General features: G+C 40.7%; 1 protein-coding gene across 3 annotated transcripts in view; it reads left to right on the top strand.

Annotated features, from left to right (window-relative positions):
* The first annotated feature begins 8,438 nt into the window (after positions 1-8,438).
* Positions 8,439-24,576, top strand: part of Dpp10 (Dipeptidyl peptidase 10) — a 470,951-nt gene continuing 454,813 nt past the window's right edge. For all 3 annotated transcript variants that reach the window (XM_070092527.1, XM_070092528.1, XM_070092526.1), the window contains exon 1: positions 8,439-8,633. The gene's annotated coding sequence lies outside the window, so the exon portion shown is untranslated. The remainder of the gene's footprint in view (positions 8,634-24,576) is intronic.

The following is a 24,576-nucleotide window of genomic DNA, read 5'->3' as shown; positions in this document are numbered from 1 at the left end:
AAGTTGCAGCCATTGCACCCAATCCTGTAAACACCACCAACACAGTATTGCAGGGAATTCTTGATCAGCATACACTTAACAGTCCGTGAATTCTTAAAAACAACTTGTATATTAAGTATTATTAGGACATTTGGAGATAAATTCTCATTTTATGAAAGGAGCAGTACATTCTTGATCTGAGTAGTTATTCTAGGTTCAGTGCTATTACAGGTTTTCCTAGTTGCTAGCAAATCCGTCTCTACAAGCTCCTTAGGGTTATGTAATTTCATAGCAGTATAAAAGATTTTCCTAATTTCCTCATCAAGAAACTCTGGGCTGCATACTCGGTAAGCTCTTAAAAACATAGTGAGAAAGACACTCCTTTTTACTGTTGTTTCATGTTTAGAATAGTAGTGGATATATGAACACATATTAGTGGCCTTCCTGTATACTGCAAACTTAAACATATTAACATTCAAGCAAAAAACGTTTCCCTGAACAATTTTGCTGGTACTTTCTTGTTTCTGCAACATTGTAAGCTCTTGATATGTTTATTGTAACATATCAAAGTTGTTTTGCATCTTGTGTCGCCTGTTCACAATTTTATATATATATATATATATATATATATATATATATATATATATATATATATATATATATATATATATATATATATGTCGTGCCGAATAGGCAGAACTTGCGATCTTGGCTTAAATAGCAACGCTCATCTTGCCATATAGGACAAGCGAAAATTTGTATATGCAATAATTTCGCCAAAATCAATCTGAACCTAACTAAAAAAATATATTTCACTGTGTTTGTTTAGTATTAAATTACTGTAAACAAATCTAAAATATATTTAGTTGGGTTAGGCTAAAATAAATTGCTCTTGTTATAATAAGGTTAGGTAAGTTTTCTAAGTTTCTTCTGGTGCAAAATTAAAAATTTTTACATTAACATTAATGAAAAAAATATATCTTTAAACGAATAAGAGAAAATTTTGGAAAGGACTTAATTTTAAATGAGTTCTTGGTAATTGACCAGTTTTACATATTCGGCACGACACATATAAATACATGTATACATATATATATGTATATATATGTATATATATATATATATATATATATATATATATATATATATATATATATATATATATAAAGACACTTGACCTGTTGTATATGCGTGTGTGTGTGTGTGTGTGTGAACACACTTCTCTCAGGGTTTAGCATTTTCCCATAATTATAACAGTACTAATAACTAAGACTGACACAGTCTCTGTGCTATTACTTGCTTAAATTTTGTGCTATACGTCAAATCTTATTGTTTAAATTTGGTTTAATACCATTTTTACTATGTATCCCTTTTATATTTTTGTATGATTATTATTTGTTTAGTCTCTATATAATGTTTTAGAATAATTCTTTGCATACCTGTATTTTGCACTGCCTTTGATAAGTTTTCTTATTACGTCCAGTGCAATACTGAATCCTAACAGCTGTGCAACACTGAATTACTACTTGTCGCATAGGAAGAGTTCGCTTGAGAGGCGGCGAAGCAGTTAATTAGTGACACAGCTAGAAGGTAAAGATACAAATGACTTACAAGGATGTCAGGAAGTATGTCTTCAGCCTCATGGTTGGAAGGAAGGGTAATGAATTCGACGAAGGAGTGGTAAAGGCAGGCATCACATGTAGCTTTGACAGAAGGCATGACAGGATCCTCGGAGCTACGACGGGATAAATTTGTCAAGCGATAAATTGAGAAGTAGGGCCAGGAAATAAGATTTAACCAACCACATATAGGTAAGTAGTTATAAGTACATACACACACACACACACACACACACACACACACACACACACACACACACACACACACACACACACACACACAGATTAAGGGAAATCGGCCTGACCACACTGGAGGACAGGAGGGTCAGGGGAGACATGATAACGACATATAAAATACTGCGTGGAATAGACAAGGTGGACAAAGACAGGATGTTCCAGGGAGGGGACACAGAAACAAGAGGCCACAATTGGAAGTTGAAGACACAAATGAGTCAGAGAGATAGTAGGAAGTATTTCTTCAGTCATAGAGTTGTAAGGCAGTGGAATAGCCTAGAAAATGACGTAGTGGAGGCAGGAACCATACACAGTTTTAAGACGAGGTTTGATAAAGATCATGGAGCGGGGAGAGAGAGGGCCTAGTAGCAACCGGTGAAGAGGCGGGGCCAGGAGCTAGGACTCGACCCCTGCAACCACAAATAGGTGAGTACACACACACACACACACACCAAGAGCTAAGACTCGGCCCCTGCAACCACAAATAGTTGAGTACACACACACACACACACACACACACTACAGGTGTAATTCTTGGAAGATTTTGAGATATTGCGTAGTTGTAGTGAATGTCTTTCCCGTGATATATTGCTGATCGTTACCTGCAACCAACAGTAGCTAGAAGCTGCAGCAGAAAATGAAGGCTCCAGCAGACAACACTAGTGACGACTCTAGCAGACAACACTAGTGAAGTCTCCAGCAGACAGCACTAGTGAAAGCTCCAGCAGACAGCACTAGCGAAAGCTCCAACACACAACACTGGTGATGACTCCAGCAAACAACACTAGTGATGACTCCAGCAGACAGCACTAGTGATGACTCCAGCAGGCAGCACTAGTGATGATTACAGCAGACAGCACTAGTGATTCCAGCAGGCAGCACTAGTGATGACTCCAGCAGGCAGCACTAGTGAAGGCACCAGCAGACAGCACTAGTGAAGGCACCAGCAGACAGCACTAGTGAAGGCTGCAGCAGACAGCACTAGTGAAGGCTCCAGTAGACAGCACTAGTGAAGGATCCAGCAGACAGCACTAGTGAAAGCTCCAGCAGACAGCACTAGCGAAAGCTCCAGCAGACAACACTGGTGATGACTCCAGCAAACAACACTAGTGATGACTCCAGCAGACAGCACTAGTGATGACTCCAGCAGGCAGCACTAGTGATGATTACAGCAGACAGCACTAGTGATGACTCCAGCAGGCAGCACTAGTGAAGGCACCAGCAGACAGCACTAGTGATGGCACCAGCAGACAGCACTAGTGAAGGCTGCAGCAGACAGCACTAGTGAAGGCTCCAGTAGACAGCACTAGTGAAGGATCCAGCAGACAGCACTAGTGATGACTCCAGCAGACAGCACTAGTGAAGGCTCCACCAGACAGCACTAGAGATGACTCCAGCAGGCAGCACTAGTGAAGGCTCCGGCAGACTGTATTAGTGGTAACTCCAGCGGACAGTACTAGTGAAGGCTCCAGCAGACAGCACTAGTGAAGGTTCCGGCAGACAACGCTAGTGATGAGTCCAGCAGACAACATTAGTGAAGGCTCTAGCAGACACCACTATTGAAAGCCCCAACAGACAGCACTAGTGATGAGTCTAGCAGACAGCACTAGTGAAAGCTCCAGCAGACAGCACTAGTGAAGGCTCCAGTAGACAGTACTAGTGAAGGCTCCAGCAGGCAGCACTATTGAAAGCTTCAGCAGACAGCACTAGTGAAAGCTTCAGCAGACAGCACTAGTGAAAGCTCTAGCAAACAGCACTAGTGAAGGCTCCAGCAGACAGCACTAGTGATGACTCCAGCAGACAGCACTAGTGAAGGCTCCAGCAGACAGCACTAGTGATGACTCCAGCAGACAGCACTAGTGAAGGCTCCAGCAGACAGCACTAGTGAAGGCTCCAGCAGACAGCGCTAGTGTTGACTCCAGACAGCAGTAGTGATGGCTCCAGCAGACAGCAGTAGTGAAGGTTCAAGCAACACTAGTGAAGGATCAAGCAACACTAATGAAGGATCAAGCAACACTAGTGAAGGTTCAAGCAACACTAGTGAAGGATCAAGCAACACTGGCGAAGGTTCAATCAACACTAGTGAAGGATCAAGCAACACTAGTGAAGGATCAAGCAACACTAGTGAAGGATCAAGCAACACTAGTGAAAGTTCAAGCAACACTAGTGAAACTTCGAGCAACACTAGTGAAAGTTCGCGCAACACTAGTGAAGGTTCGAGCAACGCTAGTGAAGGCTCAAGCAACACTAGTGAAGGATCAAGCAACACTAGTGAAAGTTCAAGCAACAGTAGTGAAGGTTCAAACAACGCTAGTGAAGGTTCAAGCAACACTAGTGACGGTTCAAGCAACGCTAGTGAAGGTTCAAGCAACGCTAGTGAAGGTTCATGCAACACTAGTGGAGGCTCCAACAACACTAGTGAAGGTTCAAGGAACTCTAGTGAAGGTTCAAGCAACACTAGTGAAGGCTCCAACAACACTAGTTAAGGCTCAAGCAACACTAGTGAAGGCTCCACCAACACTAGTGAAGGTTCAAGCAACACTAGTAAAGGCTCCAACAACACTAGTGAAGGTTCAAGCAACACTAGTGAAGGCTCCAACAACACTAGTGAAGGTTCAAGCAACACTAGTGAAGGCTTCAACAAAGCTATTGAAGGCTCCAACAACACTAGTGAAGGTTCAAGCAACACTAGTGAAGGCTCCAACAAAACTAGTGAAGGCTCCAACAACACTAGTGAAGGTTCAAGCAACACTAGTGAAGGCTCCAACAACACTAGTGAAGGCTCCAACAATACTAGTGAAGGTTCAAGCAACACTAGTGAAGGCTCCAACAACACTAGTGAAGGCTCCAACAACACTAGTGAAGGCTCCAACAATACTAGTGAAGGCTCCAACAACACTAGTGAAGGCTCCAACAACACTAGTGAAGGCTCCAACAACACTAGTGAAGGCTCCAACAACACTAGTCAGGGCTAAAACAACACTAGTGAAGGCTCCAACAATACTAGTGAATGTTCAAGCAACACTAGTGAAGGCTCCAACAACAGTAGTGAAGGCTCCAACAACACTAGTCAGGGCTAAAACAACACCAGAAAGAGGCTCTAACATCATCATGGGTGTTGCTTGTGTGTTTGAGCCTCTCAAATGTAGATGACATTTCCGCAGAATTATCACTAATGTTTTGATGAGCCGCTGTCGTTACATATTTCATCCTCCCATAACTGTTTCAATGCCGTCAAATCCTGGGCCGTTGACGGGACTGTCACGTCTGTCCTCCCTCACACATCGATTCGATTGAAATAATTGCTACTGAAAATTTGACCGTGGAAAAAACAAACCAATTATTATGGTTTTTTAATTCAAATAAAAAAACATTTGAACCACGGTATGAGTGGGAACTGAACTCGCGGCAAGCGAGTCGAAAAACTCCAGGCCAGCACCTGAGCTACTGGGCCAGCTGACTACAATAAGATTCGTCCAACTAGGTATATATATACACCACAGGGAGGTTAGCATATTCACCACTGTGACCATAGATGCAAGTTTTTATAGATGAATCTCCCTCCTCGCTGGCGGGAGATTCATCTGTGAAAACTTGTATTTGTTGTCACTGTGGTGGCCCATGCTAACCTCCCTATGGTGTATAAATATACCTAGTTGGATGACTCTCATTGTAGCCAGCTGGCCAATTGGCTTGCACACTAGCCTGGAGTTTTACGACTCACATGCCGGGGGTTCCATCCCCACCCGTTCCGTGGTTTTGTTGCAATCGTTTCATTACGATTTCGTGAGTCTATAAAAATGATTGCTACGGATGCTAGAGCAGATCAAATATTATAGAACGATCCATTGCTATACATAGGCTGATGAAATAAGCTTCCATAAGTGACTGAAAGAAGTGTATTATAAATATCTGATCGAGTGATTACCAGAACAATTAAACTCTAAGTTAATATCATTTAAACTCACTTAGAAATAGTAATTATAGTATTTTCGTGAAAGAATATGTTGCACGGAATGGCATAACAGATGATAAAAATAGACAAGACTATAAAAAGTATATTAATCTTAAACAGTTTTCAGATTAATTAAGTGTGATATTCCAAGGAATATATAAATATAAATGTTAACTACTGGGTCACCTTTTGGTCATCTAGCATCATTCCAGAGTTACTTATTTTCTTTAGGTTAAACAGCGGCACACATCTGATACACTAAACTTTTCCTTCCTGAACTCAGTGTAACACTCTTAGTTTACCTGAAACTGACATAATTCGTACTATCATATAATTCTTTTACCAATGAAACACGTTCTACATTTAAATTAATATTGTAAACACCTTGTTACAGTTCTTACACTCTTACATATACCACTAACAATTTTTCTAAAGTTTCTTAATTAGTAGAATCTTTTATACCTCTGGATGTAATATTGCATTTCGTCAACCTAATGCATTTCGAAGTAATCTGCTTCATGTTTCTCATCCTGCTATGGATACTTAAAGTGCTTATAATTTTTCTGTTCCTGGTGGTGGTAGTAATTCCTGCTCCTCTTGCATCCTTTAATACGTTGCTGAAGATTTTCGCTTCCTTGACGACAGACTTAAAGACTACAGAATTATTCTCGCCTTCGGACAATAACAGTTCTTTCCTGCAATGCTAAGGACCATTACTATCCCATAAACTGGTCTTCTTCCAAAGTTACCTCTCTTTGTTTGAAGCTTCACAGACGGCGTCTTGTTAAATCGGTCCTAATAAACCATCCCTGACCAGAATGTTAGCCCCTTCTGAAGATGCTTGCGTCTCCCAGTGCAGTGTCAAACGCCTAAATATTTAAAACACACGTGACTTGACGTGACCTTTGCTGTCTGCTTATCTCCCACTGTCTTCGTCTTATTTCTGCTGTACACCATTCCCTTACTAAATCCACAGGTTGAAAATGGTCCAAAAGGTCTCGAATCGACATATGTTTTTTTTTCTTTTTTCGACTGGGGATTTTGTCATATATGGACCACAGCCTGAGGTGGAAAACCTTGAAGGTACCAGTTGATTTGTTGTGTTCCTGTAAGGATATTTAAGCATGATAATTATTAATAATTCTTTGTATATATTAAACTTACCTCCTCTTTCGGGGGTGTTAATAATACAGTGTGAAGTCATATATGTCGCTGGAGGGAATGAGCGTATAAGCTAGTGGTTCTGTGCAGGGAGAGGCTGGCATGTTAACCAAAGTTATGTTAATCGGATGTGTTTGATGTTTATCATATGGACATAAATGCAAAATAAAATTACTGTTATTTTTATTATTTAGCTGAAGCAAGGAAGAAGAAGACTTAGAAGAACAAAGGGATGTGTGGATGTATATAGTAAAATAAGAAATATAATACAAATGATATCATATAGTGTTTATGAAGTGTTTAAAAAATCTGTAAAAATATAGTGGAAATCTTCTTTAAATACAGATACTGCGGAGAAAATGACTAAACGATTCTAAAGACGATGATATAGAGTGCAAGAAGAGCGAAGCAAGAGATGAAAAGAATAGAATAAATAAATGTATAACAGAAGTAATGAACAATATCGAAGGATCAGAGAAGGATTAACGCAAGAGTCTGAACGAGGATAAGAGAAGAAAAATGGCAATAGAATGTAAAACGAAATGAAATGGGTGATTGGGAGAATTAAATAAGAACTAGGAGGTATGGAGACACAGCTGACACGCAGAATGTGAAGAGAATCGAAACTCTATAAAATATGCACCAAGGCACACATGTCGGCAGGTTTTAAAAGATGTTGTTGTGTGTTGTGTGAAGGTGGTGGTGGTAGGTGCAGCTGCGTCTGCCACCTCTAACACCTCTTCCAGCGACACCTGCCTTCTCTTGTATTTATTATGATTGTATTCTTCAATCCACTGAGGACTTCAGCAGACAGGACTAGTGAAGACTCCACAGACTGCACTGTCAAAGACTCCAGCAGACAGTACTAGTAATGGCTCTGGGAGTATTATGCTCTTATCAGAAAAAAAAAATATATAAAAGTACCAACAGGAAATTAAAAAAATCTGTCCTAGTCCTCAATAGTATGAATGATGCTTATATTGAACCATTGGGAAAATATCAGTGAATGGCGCCTTTCTGTCGACAGCATTCGTTATAATAAGTGAAATTGTGTAACTGAAAGCTTTATATTAAAGAGTATGATAGTTGACCACAACAGCATGTGCCTCACGTGAGGGAAGGAGAGGCAGTTCCTGCGCAAGCTCTACACTCGCTCGCTCCCTGATTCGCTGCCTCGCTGCTGGCTCTTACCAATCAAAAATCCTGAACATTTTATTTTAAGATTCTGATTGGCTGAGTCATTCATCGTTTTGCCCCATCCTTCAAGTCCAGAGATATAACATATTCCAGAAAACAGAGAGAGTCGTTTTAGTTTTTTGTTTTATTTAATTGCAACATCATAACTTCTGTATGGAATATATTAAAAGACTGGCTGGTGTGTGGAGGTATGGGAGAGTGAGGGTGTGTGTGTGTGTGTGTGTGTGTGTGTGTGTGAGGGTGTGTGGGGCGGCGGGTGGTAGGTATAAGGTGTGTGTGTGAGAGCAACAGCAGTCAGTGTTGTGCTGCCTGTGTGGCTGCTCAAGTGTGGCTGCTGTCTGCTTTTACATCAGCGCCACACTAGTCCCACATCAGTCATACACCCGCTCTACACCTGTTATCAGTGCTAAGTGAGCCAGTAGAGCCACTTCCGCAGTGTGTACATTGCCAGTGGGGCCGCTCTTCTTCGCCCCATAAAACACTCGCCTGTAAGAATTTCGACATATCAATATAAATATGAACATTAAACACGATGGCTTTCTATATAGTGTACAAAAACACAGAACATTTCACAGACACGAGAATCGGAAAAAAAACCAGTTAGCTGAAGGTTGCAAACGAATGTAGATCTGAGTTTGACAGGGAAGTGAAAAAAGGTGTTTTTGTTATTCATACAGACGTGTGGCATGATTTTAAATGTTATCAAAGGATGTTGTGTGCATGTAGAATATATGTGAGGTTGTATGCTGGCTTGGTCACGTGGTCAGCGGTGGCTTAATCACACTTAACAGATTTTAGCTTCATTAATCCTATCATACCCATTCTTAAAATTTTGCGTAAGTCTATTTCCACCACTTTCTCATCGAGATTGTTGCACTTTCTGACTACCTTTATCTTGAAGGAATATTCTCTGTCATTGCTATGGCTAATATATTTCTTTAGCTTTCATTTATACCACTCTCCTTCGTGATCATCACTTTTCAGTCTGTCTGTCCGTTTTACCAAGTCTCTGAGTAAAGAACATCAAAGCACAATACCGTGACTGGAACAGAAATAACCCGCACATAGAAGAGAGGAACTTGCGACGTCGTAAGCTCCTCTCTCCTATGTGCGGGTTATTTGTGTAAAGTCTATGAGTATCTTATACCTTGCAATCATATCTATCTGATCCTTCTGTTCTCTATTGTCGTTCGATTCATTCCTTTCGTTTCCTCATTGCTGAATCTTGTCAACTCTGGGCTCGGTCTTGCATCGAGCCTGAAGACTTTCTTTAGATTTTGAACATTCTTGATCAGACATTGGTTCTACTGTGGCACTACACTAGTATAGTCCTATTTGATTATAAATTAAAGTTCCCGAAAGCCGTTTTTAGCTAATAGAATGTGCTACACCGCGCGGCTTTTAACTCAGTAGTAGAGCGTTCAGATTACAATAGAAGAATCAGGGCTAGATCCAGGGGCGGGTAGAGACATTGACCATTTTCCTCACGAATGATGCCCTTTTTCACATAGTAAAGAAGTACATTTTTAATCAGATGACTGTTGTAGGTCGTGTTCTAAGTGGGAAGGGAAAGGGAGGCTGGGGAAATGGAGAGTACACCATGCAGAGGACTAGTCTCTTAAGTCTCCGAAAAAATAACTGATGAAGGTTAATAGGTTTAAGTTTGTAAATTTAACTAATCAAAAGAAAAGCTATTTGAATAACGAGCACCTTCGGTGAAATGCTTATTTCCATGTCTATCTTGTATGAAGACTGCTGTTTTATATATCTTAAGCTGTACTCCATTACATGGTAGCGCTAATATATGACTTGAGTCATATATTGGCTGGTGCCACCGCGCTACTTTACTCTGAAAAAACTTAACCCTATTTCTCCTGTTGCTGCCCATGCAACATTGCACAGCTCCTAATGACGCAGTGAGAAGTGTGAAAGTACTCAAGATAAAGAGTTCCACCCCCGTGGCTTGTATTGCAAATATATATATATATATTATATATATATATATATATATATATATATATATATATATATATATATATATATATATATATATATATATATATGTCGTGCCGAATATGTAAAACTGGTCAATTAGCAATAACTCATTTAAAATTAAGTCCTTTCCAAAATTTTCTCTTATACGTTTAAAGATATATTTTTTTCCTTAATGTTAATGCAATTTTTTTTAATTTTGCACCAAAAGAAACTTAGAAAACTTACCTAACCTTGTTTTAACAAGAGCAATTTATTTTAGCCTAACCCAACTAAATATATTTTAGATTTGTTTACAGTAATTTAATACTAAACAAACACAATGAAATATATTTTTTTCGTTAGGTTCAGAACGATTTTGGCGAAATTATTGCATACACAAATTTTCGCTCGTCCTGTATGGCAAGATGAACATTGCTATTTAAGCCAAGATCGCAAGTTCTGCCTATTCGGCACGACAAATATATATATATATATATATATATATATATATATATATATATATATATATATATATATATATATATATATTTATATATTTATATATATAATCACAATATGCAGAACCACCACTGTAAAAAAATAGCGAAATTCCAAGCGCTTTCGTGACTTCTAACATTATCAAGGAACTATAAAAATAAAAGGTTAACAGGAAGGCATGTAAGGACGAGACTGCAACTCGCTGCCACCCCCCAAACAACACCTGATGTTTTATGATGTTGGAAGGTAGTCAGTGGTCCGTGAAACACAGCTTATATTCTACCCAAAAATATGTCTAATGTATCTTAAATTCTTCTCATATTTTATTAATTATAAATGAAGGGTTTAGGATGCTGATGAACCATAAACCACGAGAGGAGTGACTTGGAACCAGCAGAGAAAACTTGCCAACAAGACGTTTACCAAAAATTCAAACATGACAAAAATTAATATACAGTGGAGGGAAGAAAAATTATCTTTAAGACTGGAGATATTAGACAAAAGAAAAGCTGAAATTTCTCTTTTTTTCATATTTGCTCACTGTTGACTATGTGAAAGACAAATCGCAAAGAATTAAGGATGACTACAATAACAAAAACTTGGAGAAAGAAATGCAGGAGATAATGCTAAAATCCAGAGAGCGGAGATGGACACTTAGCTGCAGTAGGAGCAGTCAGTGGTAATGCAAGAAATTATACAAAATCCATAGAGGAAGTTAATAAGTTATTATTGGATATCGACAACATTTAAATAGACCCAAATTAGATAGCGTCTTGTCAATTAAAAAATGACTACGTATAGTACCAGTATGAAAAAAAATTGACATATGACCTTTTGAAATATAGCGTCTGTCTCAACGACAGTCGTTTATTGGAAAAAGAAATTGGAAAAATAACATACCAGCCAAAAAACTACTTACTAGCAGACTATTTATTTTTGTAATCAGCGAATTCTTATTTATCAAATTCGTTAAGACGTAAGGATAGTTATAAATATTCATGAAAAAAGATGGATGGGCAGATTACATCTAATTTCATATTCTTAGAAAACATTCAATAGAGTTCCTCAGTGAAGACTAATCTGTTAATTACAAGCAACAAAGGGACTGAGAACCAAACTGTTGTAGTCGACGAGAGATTTACCACTTGCAAGGAACATTCAAGCAGTAATATAACTTTTGTGTAATAATGTTGGTGGAATTACCTGTAATATGTCAAGTAAAAGGACACGTGCAACTAATGTGGCATTTTATTCCGGCAACGTTTCGCTCTCCAGGAGTTTTGTCAAGACAACATAAGCATGTATACATAGGGTATATACAGATAACTGGAGGTGAAAGGGCTAACCATTGCAGGAGGCCTACTGGCCTATCATATTATAAGTGGTAATAGTAGTACTAGTAGTAGTAGTAGTAGTAGCAGCAGCAGCAGTAGTAGCAGTAGCAGCAGTAGTAGCAGTGGTGCTGGTGATGGGTAGTAGTTCTGTGCTATCATTATTCTCTTTCACCTCACGTTGTTACATATAATGAAAATGAGAAAATATCAGCAGGCTACATAAAGAATATGGATGGTGATAAATTATAACCAAATGTTAGACGAATTAAAAGATTCAGAAATTGTCAAAAGATTTTCACCGGATGATCATACTGCATGGGAGGGAGCCAACATGTGCTGCATGGGAGGGAGCCAACATAGTCTGCTGCATAGGAGGGACCCAACATGTGCTGCATGAGAGGGAGCCAACATGTGCTGCATTGGAGGGAACAAACATGTGCTGCATGGGAGGGAACCAACATATGCTGCATGGGAAGGAACCAACACGTGCTGCATGGGAGGGAACCAACATATGCTGCATGGGAGGGAAGCAACATGTGCTGCATGGGAGGGAAGCAACATGTGCTGCATGGAAGGGAGCCAACATGTGCTGCATGGGAGGGAGCCAACATGTGCTGCATGGGAGGGAGCCAACACCTGTCAACATGAGTGGGGGTCACTGTACCGGGGTTGACATTTGCAGACTTGTTCATGTATTTTTCAGATGTACCACAATACTGTTGGTAGTCCATGATGACCCTTGTCTGTTGTGTCTGTGTGTGTCTTGTGTCTGGCTGTTGTGCCTGGCTGTTGTGTCAGGCTGTTGTGTCTGGCTGTTGTGCCTGGCTGTTGTGGCTGGCTGTTGTGCCTCGCTGTTGTGGCTGGCTGTTGTGCCTGGCTGTTGTGTCTCGCTGTTGTGCTTGGCTGTTGTGTCTGGTTGTTGTGCGTAGCTGTTGTGTCTGGATGTTGTGCCTGGCTGTTGTGTCTGGATGTTGTGCCTGGCTGTTGTGTCTGGATGTTGTGTCTGGCTGTTGTGTCTGGCTGTTGTGCCTGGCTGTTGTGTCTGGTTGTTGTGCGTAGCTGTTGTGTCTGGTTGTTGTGCGTAGCTGTTGTGTCTGGATGTTGTGCCTGGCTGTTGTGTCTGGATGTTGTGCCTGGCTGCTGTGTCTGGATGTTGTGCCTGGCTGTTGTGTCTGGATGTTGTGCCTGGCTGTTGTGCCTGGCTGTTGTGTCTGGATATTGTGTGTGGATGTTGTGCCTGGCTTTTGTGTCTGGATGTTGTGCCTGGCTGTTGTGCCTGGCTGTTGTCTGGCTGTTGTGTCTGGCTGTTGTGTCTGGCTATTGTGTCAGGGTGTTGTGTCTGGATATTGTGTCAGGCTGTTGTTCCTGGCTGTTGTGCCTGGCTGTTGTGCCTGGTTGTTGTGTGTGGCTGTTGTGTCTGGTTGTTGTGCCTGGCTGTTGTGTCTGGTTGTTGTGCCTGGCTGTTGTGTCTGGTTGTTGTGCCTGGCTGTTGTGTCTGGCTGTTGTGCCTAGCTGTTGTGTCTGGCTGTTGTGCCTGGCAGTTGTGCCTGGCTGTTGTGTCTGGCTGTTGTGCCTGGCTGTTGTGCCTGGCTGTTGTGTCTGGTTGTGTCTGGCTGTTGTGCCTGGCTGTTGTGTCTGGCTTTTGTGCCTGGCTGTTGTGTCTAGCTGTTGTGCCTGGCTGTTGTGTCTGTTGTGTCTGGTTGCTGTGTCTGGCTGTTGTGTCTAGCTGTTGTGTCTGGCTGTTGTGCCTGGCTGTTGTGTCTGACTGTTGTGTCTGTTGTGTCTGACTGTTGTGTCTGGCTGTTGTGCCTGCTGTTGTGGCTGGCTGTTGTGCCTGGCTGTTGTGTCTGGCTGTTGTGTCTGGATGTTGTGCCTGGCTGTTGTGTCTGGATGTTGTGTCTGGCTGTTGTGTCTGGATGTTGTGCCTGGCTGCTGTGTCTGGATGTTGTGCCTGGCTGTTGTGCCTGGCTGTTGTGCCTGGCTGTTGTGTCTGGCTGTTGTGTCTGGATATTGTGTCTGGATGTTGTGCCTGGCTTTTGTGTCTGGATGTTGTGCCTGGCTGTTGTGCCTGGCTGTTGTCTGGCTGTTGTGTCTGGCTGTTGTGTCTGGCTATTGTGTCAGGCTGTTGTGTCTGGCTATTGTGTCAGGCTGTTGTTCCTGGCTGTTGTGCCTGGCTGTTGTGCCTGGTTGTTGTGTGTGGCTGTTGTGTCTGGTTGTTGCGCCTGGCTGTTGTGTCTGGCTGTTGTGCCTGGCTGTTGTGTCAGTGTGTTGTGCCTGGCTGTTGTGTCTGGCTGTTGTGCCTAGCTGTTGTGTCTGGCTGTTGTGCCTGGCAGTTGTGCCTGGTTGTTGTGTCTGGCTGCTGTGTCTGGCTGTTGTGCCTGGCTGTTGTGTCTGGCTTTTGTGTCTGGCTTTTGTGTCTGTTGTGTCTGGTTGCTGTGTCTGGCTGTTGTGTCTAGCTGTTGTGTCTGGCTGCTGTGCCTGGCTGTTGTGTCTGACTGTTGTGTCTGTTGTGTCTGACTGTTGTGTCTGGCTGTTGTGCCTGCTGTTGTGGCTGGCTGTTGTGCCTGGCTGTTATGTCTGGCTGTTGTGTCTGGCTGTTGTGCCTCTCTGCTGTGTTTGGCTGTTGTGTCTGGCTGTTGTACCTGGCTGTTATGTCTGGCTGCTGTGTACTTGTTGTGTCTGGGTGTTGTACCTGGCTATTATGTCTGGCTGCTGTGTACTTGTTGTGTCTGGCTGTTGTGTCTGGCTGTTATGTCTGGCTGCTGTGTGCTTGGTGTGTCTGGATGTTTTATCTTGCTTTTGTCTTTGACTGTTGTGCTTGGATGATGTGTTGGTCGTGTATGGCTTGTGTGAATGCGTTGTGTTTGACTTTTGTGTCTCTTGTGTTTATTGTGCCTGTGTCTTACTGTTGTGTTTGTCTGTGGTGGTTATGGTTGTATGTTCTGTCTGTTGTCAATGGATTGGTTGTTGTGTCAGCAGATCTGCAGAGAGAGAATGAAAGCTTCCAGGGATGAGAAAGAGTGTGAGAGAATACACCAGCAGGTGCAGAAGCTCAGCTTTTGGAGGAGCACCATCCATCCCCCCCAATAACCCATCCCCCCTCAAACCCTAGCCCCCGTTCCCAGTCAAACACAGTAATTCAAAACAATCCATACACTGCACTTCTTCCTATAACCACAGTACTAAGCCCTCCCAGTACGAGAACCTTCATCACAACTCCTCCTCACCTCACCCCCCCTATCCCCCTACATCCCCAACCACCCATTCAATCTTACTTACCTTCATGCTCCTTTTCCTTTGCAGTGCAAATAAACCAGCCATAGCATTTGCAGGGACAAAGCTGACAGAGATAACAGTTGCAGTTTTCCCAGTTAGATATCAGATTATGAGGAAAAACAGAGGTGTAGTGCTGCCTATCAGAAACTGGTGGAACTTGAGATGAGAGGAATAAACAGAGAGGGGCACACTCAAGACCTGGGGCTCGAGGATGATGATAGTCATATACAGCCCTCCACTAAACAGCAGGCCAAGGAAAGAATACAGTGACAACAGAGCGATGGTGGGCACAATAGCAGAGGTGGCAAGAATAGCCCCACATAAGCTAAAGAAAGATACTTTTCATGGGAGACTTTAACCAGAAGGAAATAGACTTTGAGAACCTGAACCTACAATGGGGAGCAGAAATGTGGAAATCTAAGATGCTAGAGATGTTAATAAACGCTTCATGCGCCAACATATGCACACAAGCAGACGGGATGGAACTAGCAAGACTAAACTTATTTTCCTGCTGAGTGATTCTGACTTAGGATACATTGATTAAGAGAGCTTCCCCGGTGCCAGTGACCTGGAATTTTAAATATCTTGTGGAAGTAAACTTGGAGAGATGGCACAGGAAGCATGAGAGAAGCCAGACTTCAAAAGTGGAGGCTACATAAGCATGAGGCAATTCCTGAATGAGGTGCAGTGGGAAAGGAAACTGGAAGAGAAGACATTAATTAAGATGGAGTATGTGGCTGGAAAGTGCCAATAGGTTGAGGGGAAATTCATATTTATGAGCAAAAGATGCAACGACAGGAACAAAGCTCATGGTTCACCCGGAGGTGAAGAGAGACGAAACTCAAAGGCGCTAGAGCATGGCGGGAAAAAAAGGAGACAAAAAAGAAAATACAGAAAAACAAGTAGTGAGCAGAAGAGTCACGAGTGAATATGCATTAGTAAATAAAAGCTCAATGGGAATTTGAGTTCCTCCATCATCAGAGAACAAAAAATAAAATCCTACACAGTCAAATTTGTATAAAGAAAACTAAAGGATTTGGGGTAAAAAGAAAGGAGGTGCATACATGGAAAATGGCAAGGAAGTTTATGATAAAATTTACAGGAGTGGGAGACATTGTAAAACAGAGACATACCAGATGTCAGTGGAAGTTGACAACAGCGGGAAAACCCGGAAACAAATTAAAGCAATGGAAAAGTTTGAGAAACCTCTCAAAAAAACTGAACACAAAACTAGAAATGGGACCAACCAGCAAGCCTCCATGGATAGTGATAGTAGTTGACCTGTAGTGAATCTTGGGAAAGTAGCTGGAGACGGCGCAGTTGGCAGAACATTATAAAGGTGCTAACGGCTAACAGTGTCGTCATATATAATCGAAGAAATAATCGGAAGGCCCAGAGGTACACACTGGTATTATTGACATTAATACTAGATATTGTAATGAAGTGAATGTAGAGAAGGGAAGGGAACAGTTGCCAGAGAAAATCATGGATTTAAGGATGGTGTATCCTGTCTCATGTAACTTGCAGGTTTACGATAGGATTACAAGATAAAACAGGAAATGTAGGCTTGGGTGGAATTTATTTACTCTCAAAGGTTCCTTCTGATAAATAATGCACAGGATTTTTCAAATGGTAGACACCATAGGAGATCAGGAAGAATATGGTTGACAAGAAACAAACAGTGACGATGACAGAGATATAAGAGTAGAAATGTGTAACTGATAGAATCTATCGAGAATTAGTACTGGGGAGACTACTGCTGTTTTATTTAATAATCTCTAAAAGGAAATCGAGTGTTGTGTATCTCTTCTTATGATGTAAAAATGAGAGGAGTGATAAAACCATTTATTAAGGACAGATGGAACTGGATTAGCTAAGGAATGATCAGACAAATGGTAAATGAAGTTCAAGCAGAGCAAACTCAAGATATTGGAACTGGAAAAGGAAGAAGACGTAATAAAAAGTACAACCTAGCTGGGAAAGGAAGATGAAGGAGTCGGTAAAACTACAAGTGACCTGGGAATCAGCAAACCAAATATATCACCAGAGACGCTCGTAAATTATGTAACCTTGACTTCTTATGCGATATCGGAAAGTCCCTTAACAGACTCTCGAATCTAAACAAACATTCATTAAAACGTTGTACACAATTTACGTGAGGGTCGTCATTGAGTATACATCCCCACCTTATGAAGCATACGCAGAAATTAAAAGAAGTCTAGAAGTTTGCAAAGAAACGTCTTCCAGAACCAAGAGGAATAAACAGTAAGGAGAGACGATATGTCACTGTGTTAGAGAAGGAGACTAGAATATTAAGCACTGCATGAGGCTAGCGAGCCTCGTGCAGTGCGTTTTTTCATTCACTGCGGCTTGTGAGTTAATATCCAGATTTACTTCCTGTTCTGAATATTGTCTCACTAAGCCGTATTCAGTGATAAAACATGTCTCATCCGGATCCCGAAACATGGTTTGAAAATATTTGGATTAAATGTTGAGGAAATGAACCCCAAATAATACAAATGAGTAGAAAGAAATGAAATACCCAAACAGAAAATAAAGAAGCTACTGCTGAATGTTGAAGGGAAAAAAACAGGGGACGAGATAGCACCAGTAAATTTAAATGAAAGTTCACAACTATATATGTAAACTGGCGGACATCCGGGAAATGGCTCACATTGTGCCGATATTTAAAAAAAAAAAATGACGGGAAACACTTTTACTGTTGGTGTTTCTCGCTGACAGTGTTTCAGAAATACTGGAAAAAGCCATTAGAGAAGAGTGGACCAAACACCTGAATAGCAAAATCCTTCTTTATATCAGATCGGAATTCGACTAACAAACTCGTGTATCAACTACGTAAGTAAAAAAAATGCAAAGTGTATGACTTTCACTTAGCGGGCGGAGGATCGAACCTCTACTAGTCCTTCAACTGAATAACTCACCCTGATTTAGTACTTTACATGGAAAAATAGCTTTTTAAATCCAGTCTGTTAAGCTTGTGATGGAGTTCCTCATGAGAGTGTGCAAGACACTGGAATAAATGGTAAACAACGTGAACAGAGATAAATGGAAAAAGTCACGTGGTTTGTCACTTACTGGATGCCACAAAGATCTCTGCTTTCCACGAAAAGGCTATTAAATTACACAATTCATTTGCTAGAAAAAATAGAGACTATATAATTATGTGTGAGCACGAATGCTAAAATGGAAATATTACTCACCACCGAGGCACGGTGACCTGAACTAGAGGCAACACATTCACCATCACTCGTTCAGTCACTGTCTTGCCAGAAGCGTGTTGACATCACAGTTCAGATGACCCTCCGAGCTGCAATATCAATATTCCTCTTCCAAGACTCAGGTCCGGCTAATCGGTTTACCTTAATTTTTTCATATATGTTACTCTGCTCACAGTCAAACAGCATATCAAGTCTAAAAACCTAGTCTCCGTTCATTCCTTTCATACACAAACAACCCGCACATAGAAAGAAATTTATGACGACGTTTCGGTCCGGATTGGATGATTAGTTAGTGGTCCAAGTCGGACGGAAACGTCATAAATTTTTTTCTCCTATATGCGGGTTATTTGTGTATTGTTCCAGTCACGGTATTGTGTTTTTATTCCTATCTAATGTAATGAAACAAGTGTGTTGAATGTCTAAGGCCCTAGCACTCACAACTTCCCTTCCTCCAACTTTTCCTGGAACGACTCCTATACTTCCTTCCCTCTATTATAGATATTTATTCCCTTATAGTTACCATAGTTTTCTCCAGCCTTTCTAACCGTTCAAACCACCTCAACCTCTTCTCAGCCTTCTGAATATTACTTACGGTAATCCCACACTTTGTAATCTCCAAGCACCGAATTCTCTGCATAATCACGCCACACATTGCCCTCAAACACGACATCTTCACTGCTTCCAGCCTCCTCCTCGTTTTAACTTTCAAAACCCATGTTTCACACCTATATAATAGTGTTGGTACGATTATACTCTGGTGCATTTCTCTTTTTGCCTTCATGGATAAAGTTCCTTGTCTCTACAGATGGCTAAGTGCATGACTCACCTCTTTGGTCTCTTTAATTCTATGGTTCACATCATCTTTCATTGACTCATCTGCCGATAAGTTCACTCCCAATATTTGATTATATATATATTTCCTTTATATCCCTTCCACTCTGATATGCATTCTTTCATTGACTATTTTTTTTTTTACTTTCATCGCCTCGCTCTTTTCTGTGTTCACTTTTAATTTCATTCTTTTACGTACCTTCCCAAATTCCTTCACCAACCTTTGCAACCTCTTATCAGAATCTCCCAATAGAACCGAGTCATCTGCAAAAAGTAACTATAATAATTTCCACTTTACATCAAACTCCTTATTTTTCATATCTCCACACTTCTCCCCAACACTCGAGCATTCACTCCTTTTACAACTTCATTTATATATTAAACAATTACGGTGACAACACATCCCTGTCTAAGTCTTACTGTTACTGGATAATCTCCCCACTGTTACTGGATAATAATCTCCCCACTGTTACTGGATAATAATCTCCCCGCTGTTACTGGATAATAATCTCCCCACTGTTACTGGATAATAATCTCCCCACTGTTACTTGATAATAATCTCCCCACTGTTACTGGATAATAATCTCCCCGCTGTTACTGGATAATTATCTCCCCACTGTTACTGGATAATAATCTCCTCACTGTTACTGGATAATAATCTCCCCTCTGTTACTGGATAATAATCTCCCCGCTGTTACTGGATAATAATCTCCCTGCTGTTACTGGATAATAATCTCCCCGCTGTTACTGGATAATAATCTCCCCGCTGTTACTGGATAATAATCTCCCCACTGTTACTGGATAATAATCTCCCCACTGTTACTGGATAATAATCTCCCCGCTGTTACTGGATAATAATCTCCCCACTGTTACTGGATAATAATCTCCCCACTGTTACTGGATAATAATCTCCCCACTGTTACTTGATAATAATCTCCCCACTGTTACTGGATAATAATCTCCCCGCTGTTACTGGATAATTATCTCCCCACTGTTACTGGATAATAATCTCCTCACTGTTACTGGATAATAATCTCCCCGCTGTTACTGGATAATAATCTCCCTGCTGTTACTGGATAATAATCTCCCCGCTGTTACTGGATAATAATCTCCCCGCTGTTACTGGATAATAATCTCCCCACTGTTACTGGATAATAATCTCCCCACTGTTACTGGATAATAATCTCCCCGCTGTTACTGGATAATAATCTCCCCACTGTTACTGGATAATAATCTCCCCACTGTTACTGGATAATAATCTCCCCACTGTTACTGGATAATAATCTCCCCGCTGTTACTGGATAATTATCTCCCCACTGTTACTGGATAATAATCTCCTCACTGTTACTGGATAATAATCTCCCCTCTGTTACTGGATAATAATCTCCCCGCTGTTACTGGATAATAATCTCCCTGCTGTTACTGGATAATAATCTCCCCGCTGTTACTGGATAATAATCTCCCCGCTGTTACTGGATAATAATCTCCCCACTGTTACTGGATAATAATCTCCCCACTGTTACTGGATAATAATCTCCCCGCTGTTACTGGATAATAATCTCCCCACTGTTACTGGATAATAATCTCCCCACTGTTACTGGATAATAATCTCCCCACTGTTACTGGATAATAATCTCCCCGCTGTTACTGGATAATAATCTCCCCACTGTTACTGGATAATAATCTCCCCACTGTTACTGGATAATAATCTCCCCACTGTTACTGGATAATAATCTCCCCACTGTTACTGGATAATAATCTCCCCACTGTTACTGGATAATAATCTCCCCGCTGTTACTGGATAATAATCTCCCCGCTGTTACTGGATAATAATCTCCCCACTGTTACTGGATAATCTCCCCACTGTTACTGGATAATAATCTCCCCGCTGTTACTGGATAATAATCTCCCCACTGTTACTGGATAATAATCTCCCCACTGTTACTGGATAATAATCTCCCCACTGTTACTGGATAATAATCTCCCCGCTGTTACTGGATAATAATCTCCCCACTGTTACTGGATAATAATCTCCCCGCTGTTACTGGATAATAATCTCCCCACTGATACTGGATAATAATCTCCCCACTGTTACTGGATAATAATCTCCCCGCTGTTACTGGATAATAATCTCCCCACTGTTACTGGATAATAATCTCCCCACTGTTACTGGATAATAATCTCCCCACTGTTACTGGATAATAATCTCACCCACTGTTACTGGATAATAATCTCCCCACTGTTACTGGATAATACTCTCCCCGCTGTTACTGGATAATAATCTCCCCACTGTTACTGGATAATAATCTCACCCACTGTTACTGGATAATAATCTCCCCACTGTTACTGGATAATAATCTCCCCACTGTTACTGGATAATAATCTCCCCGCTGTTACTGGATAATAATCTCCCCACTGTTACTGGATAATAATCTCCCCGCTGTTACTGGATAATAATCTCCCCGCTGTTACTGGATAATAATCTCCCCGCTGTTACTGGATAATAATCTCCCCACTGTTACTGGATAATAATCTCACCCACTGTTACTGGATAATAATCTCCTCACTGTTACTGGATAATAATCTCCCCACTGTTACTGGATAATAATCTCCCCGCTGTTACTGGATAATAATCTCACCCACTGTTACTGGATAATAATCTCCCCACTGTTACTGGATAATAATCTCCCCGCTGTTACTGGATAATAATCTCACCCACTGTTACTGGATAATAATCTCCTCACTGTTACTGGATAATAATCTCCCCACTGTTACTGGATAATAATCTCCCCACTGTTACTGGATAATAATCTTCCCCTCTCCTGCAAACTCTAACCTGAACCTCACTATCCACATAAAAATTCTTTGCAGCTTTTAATAACCTAGCACCTATTCCATATTGCAACATCTGCTACATTGCTTCCCTATCCACCCTATAATTTACCTTTTCTAAATTCATATATGCAAAAAAAAAGTGACTTTCCTTTATATAAGTATTAATGACTTGTATGCTTCAATTTGAACATATGATCTAAACATCTCCTACCTTCCTAAAGCTTCTTTGTTCTGCGATCCTACTCTCTGTCTTACTCTTAATTCTTTTAATTCCTCCACCAAACACTTCAGTCGATATACTGAACAGGTTTATTTCCCTATAATTCTTACACTGTCTGTTATCCATTTTTCGCTTAAATAAAGGAACTTTGCATGCTCTCTGCCAATCTCTGGTGCCCTCCCCTCTTTCGTGCAGAAATGGAACTAGCACACTATCCACTCATAACTACATCACCTTCTGCCTTTATCAGTTGTGCCTTAATCCCACCTATTTCAGCTGCCCCCATACTCAAATTTGACTCTTCCTCACTCCTATAAAATTGTTATACTTCCCTGCCTAATGCTTGAAATCACTGCCTCTACTTCCCTATCTGATGACTCCCTCTCTTATTTTTAACTGCTAAATCCATTTGTTTCCTAGACTCTTGACTTATTTATCTGCAAAACCTCTTACTCTCAGCAAATTGTATTGATACAACCTCACCCACTCTCTCTTGACTTTTCTTTTGCATTTCCTCACATGTTTAATCCTTCCTTTACTTTCCACATACTCCGACTTATTATATATATTAATTTTATATTGTAAAAACCTCTCACATGATAATTTTTGTTCTCTTACCATCTTTACCTTATTATTCCATCAATTACTCCTCTTCCCACCTGCACCTGCTTACCTCTACTCATAATCTTCAGCGCTGTATAACCCTTGTGGTTTAGCGCTTCTTTTTGATTATAATAATAATAATACTCATAATCTTCTGCTACAACACTACCACTGTTTCTTAAATATTCCCCATACCTCTTTAACCCCTTCATTACCTTGACTCTCTCTAACCCACCTCCCTCCGTTTCGCATATTTTCCTAATGTAAGAATTATATGTAGGCATAACGTAGCCTCTGTTGTATGTATTTGTGATCAGAGCTCTCAATGATTTTCAGGGAAAGATTATGAATATAAAGGATAACAAATTATTAATTTTATGGAAATGCATAAGTTGAACAACTCAAGTCAACATGGCTGTAGAGGAAGATCATGTCTATCACCACCATTACATAATTATGACAAAATCAGCAAGGCTTTCGAAAAAAAAAGAGAAGGCCAATGTGGTCTTTACGGATTTTGCAAAACATATGGCAAATATGACAGTAATAAAATACAAAATAAGATTAATATGAATAATTCAGGAAAAAAACAGAAAAAACATATTCAGATATCTAAAAATCACAGAGTGGCAGTAAGCAAAACATTGTCGTAGTAAAGTAAACTTTTAGTTCCCGAAGTGACAGTCCAAGCATCTCTACTGTTTCTCATCATTATAGCAGACACTGATAAAAACACTACCTGTAGATCCGTATCACCCTTGCTGGCGAAACTATAAAAGACATGAAAAAAAATGAATTTTGTTTTTCAACAGGCCGGCCATCTCCCACCGAGGCAGGGTGACCCAAAAGAAGAAACATTTTCAGCATCATTCAACACTTTCACCAACATTCACACAATATCACTGTCTTTGCAGATATCCCCAGACACGACAGTTCAAATGTGGTTTTTGTTTATGTTTTTGTTGTGTGTTGTCAGGTGTGGTTTTTGTTTGTTTCCAAACTCCTTCTTTAAAGTGCAGGCATTGTACTTCCCACCTCCAGGACTCAAGTCCAGCTAACCGGTTTCCCTGAATTCCTTCACAAAATATTATCCTGCTCACACTCCAACAGCTCATCAAGTCCCAAAAATCATTCATCTCCATTCACTTCTATCAAACACGTTCACATATGCCTTCTTTATGTCGAAGCCCCTCTTTTATCCCCTCCATCCTTTCCTAGGATGACCCCTACCCCTCCTCCCCTCCACTGAAAATTATGCATCCTCCAAGTCATCCTATTTTGCTCCATCCTCTCTAAATAACCAAACCACCTCAACAACCCCTCTGCAGCCCTCTGAATAATAATTTTAGTAACTCCACACCTAATTTCCACACTCCGAATTTTCTGCATAATATTTACACCACACATTGCCCTTAGACACGACATCTATACTTCCTCCAGCCTCCTCCTCACATTTACAATACATTCTTCACACTCATATAAGAGTGTTGGTACCACTATACTCTATACATTCCCCTTCTTTGCCTCCATGGATAATGTTCTTTATCTCCACAGATACCTCAGTACACCACCCACCTTTTTTTTTTTTCTTCTTCAATTCTCTGGTTTATCTCATCCTTCA

The sequence above is a fragment of the Cherax quadricarinatus genome, chromosome 39, assembly GCF_038502225.1.
Source record: "Cherax quadricarinatus isolate ZL_2023a chromosome 39, ASM3850222v1, whole genome shotgun sequence".
Taxonomy (NCBI): Eukaryota; Metazoa; Arthropoda; class Malacostraca; order Decapoda; family Parastacidae; genus Cherax; species Cherax quadricarinatus.
This window is presented reverse-complemented; position numbering and strand designations above follow the sequence as displayed.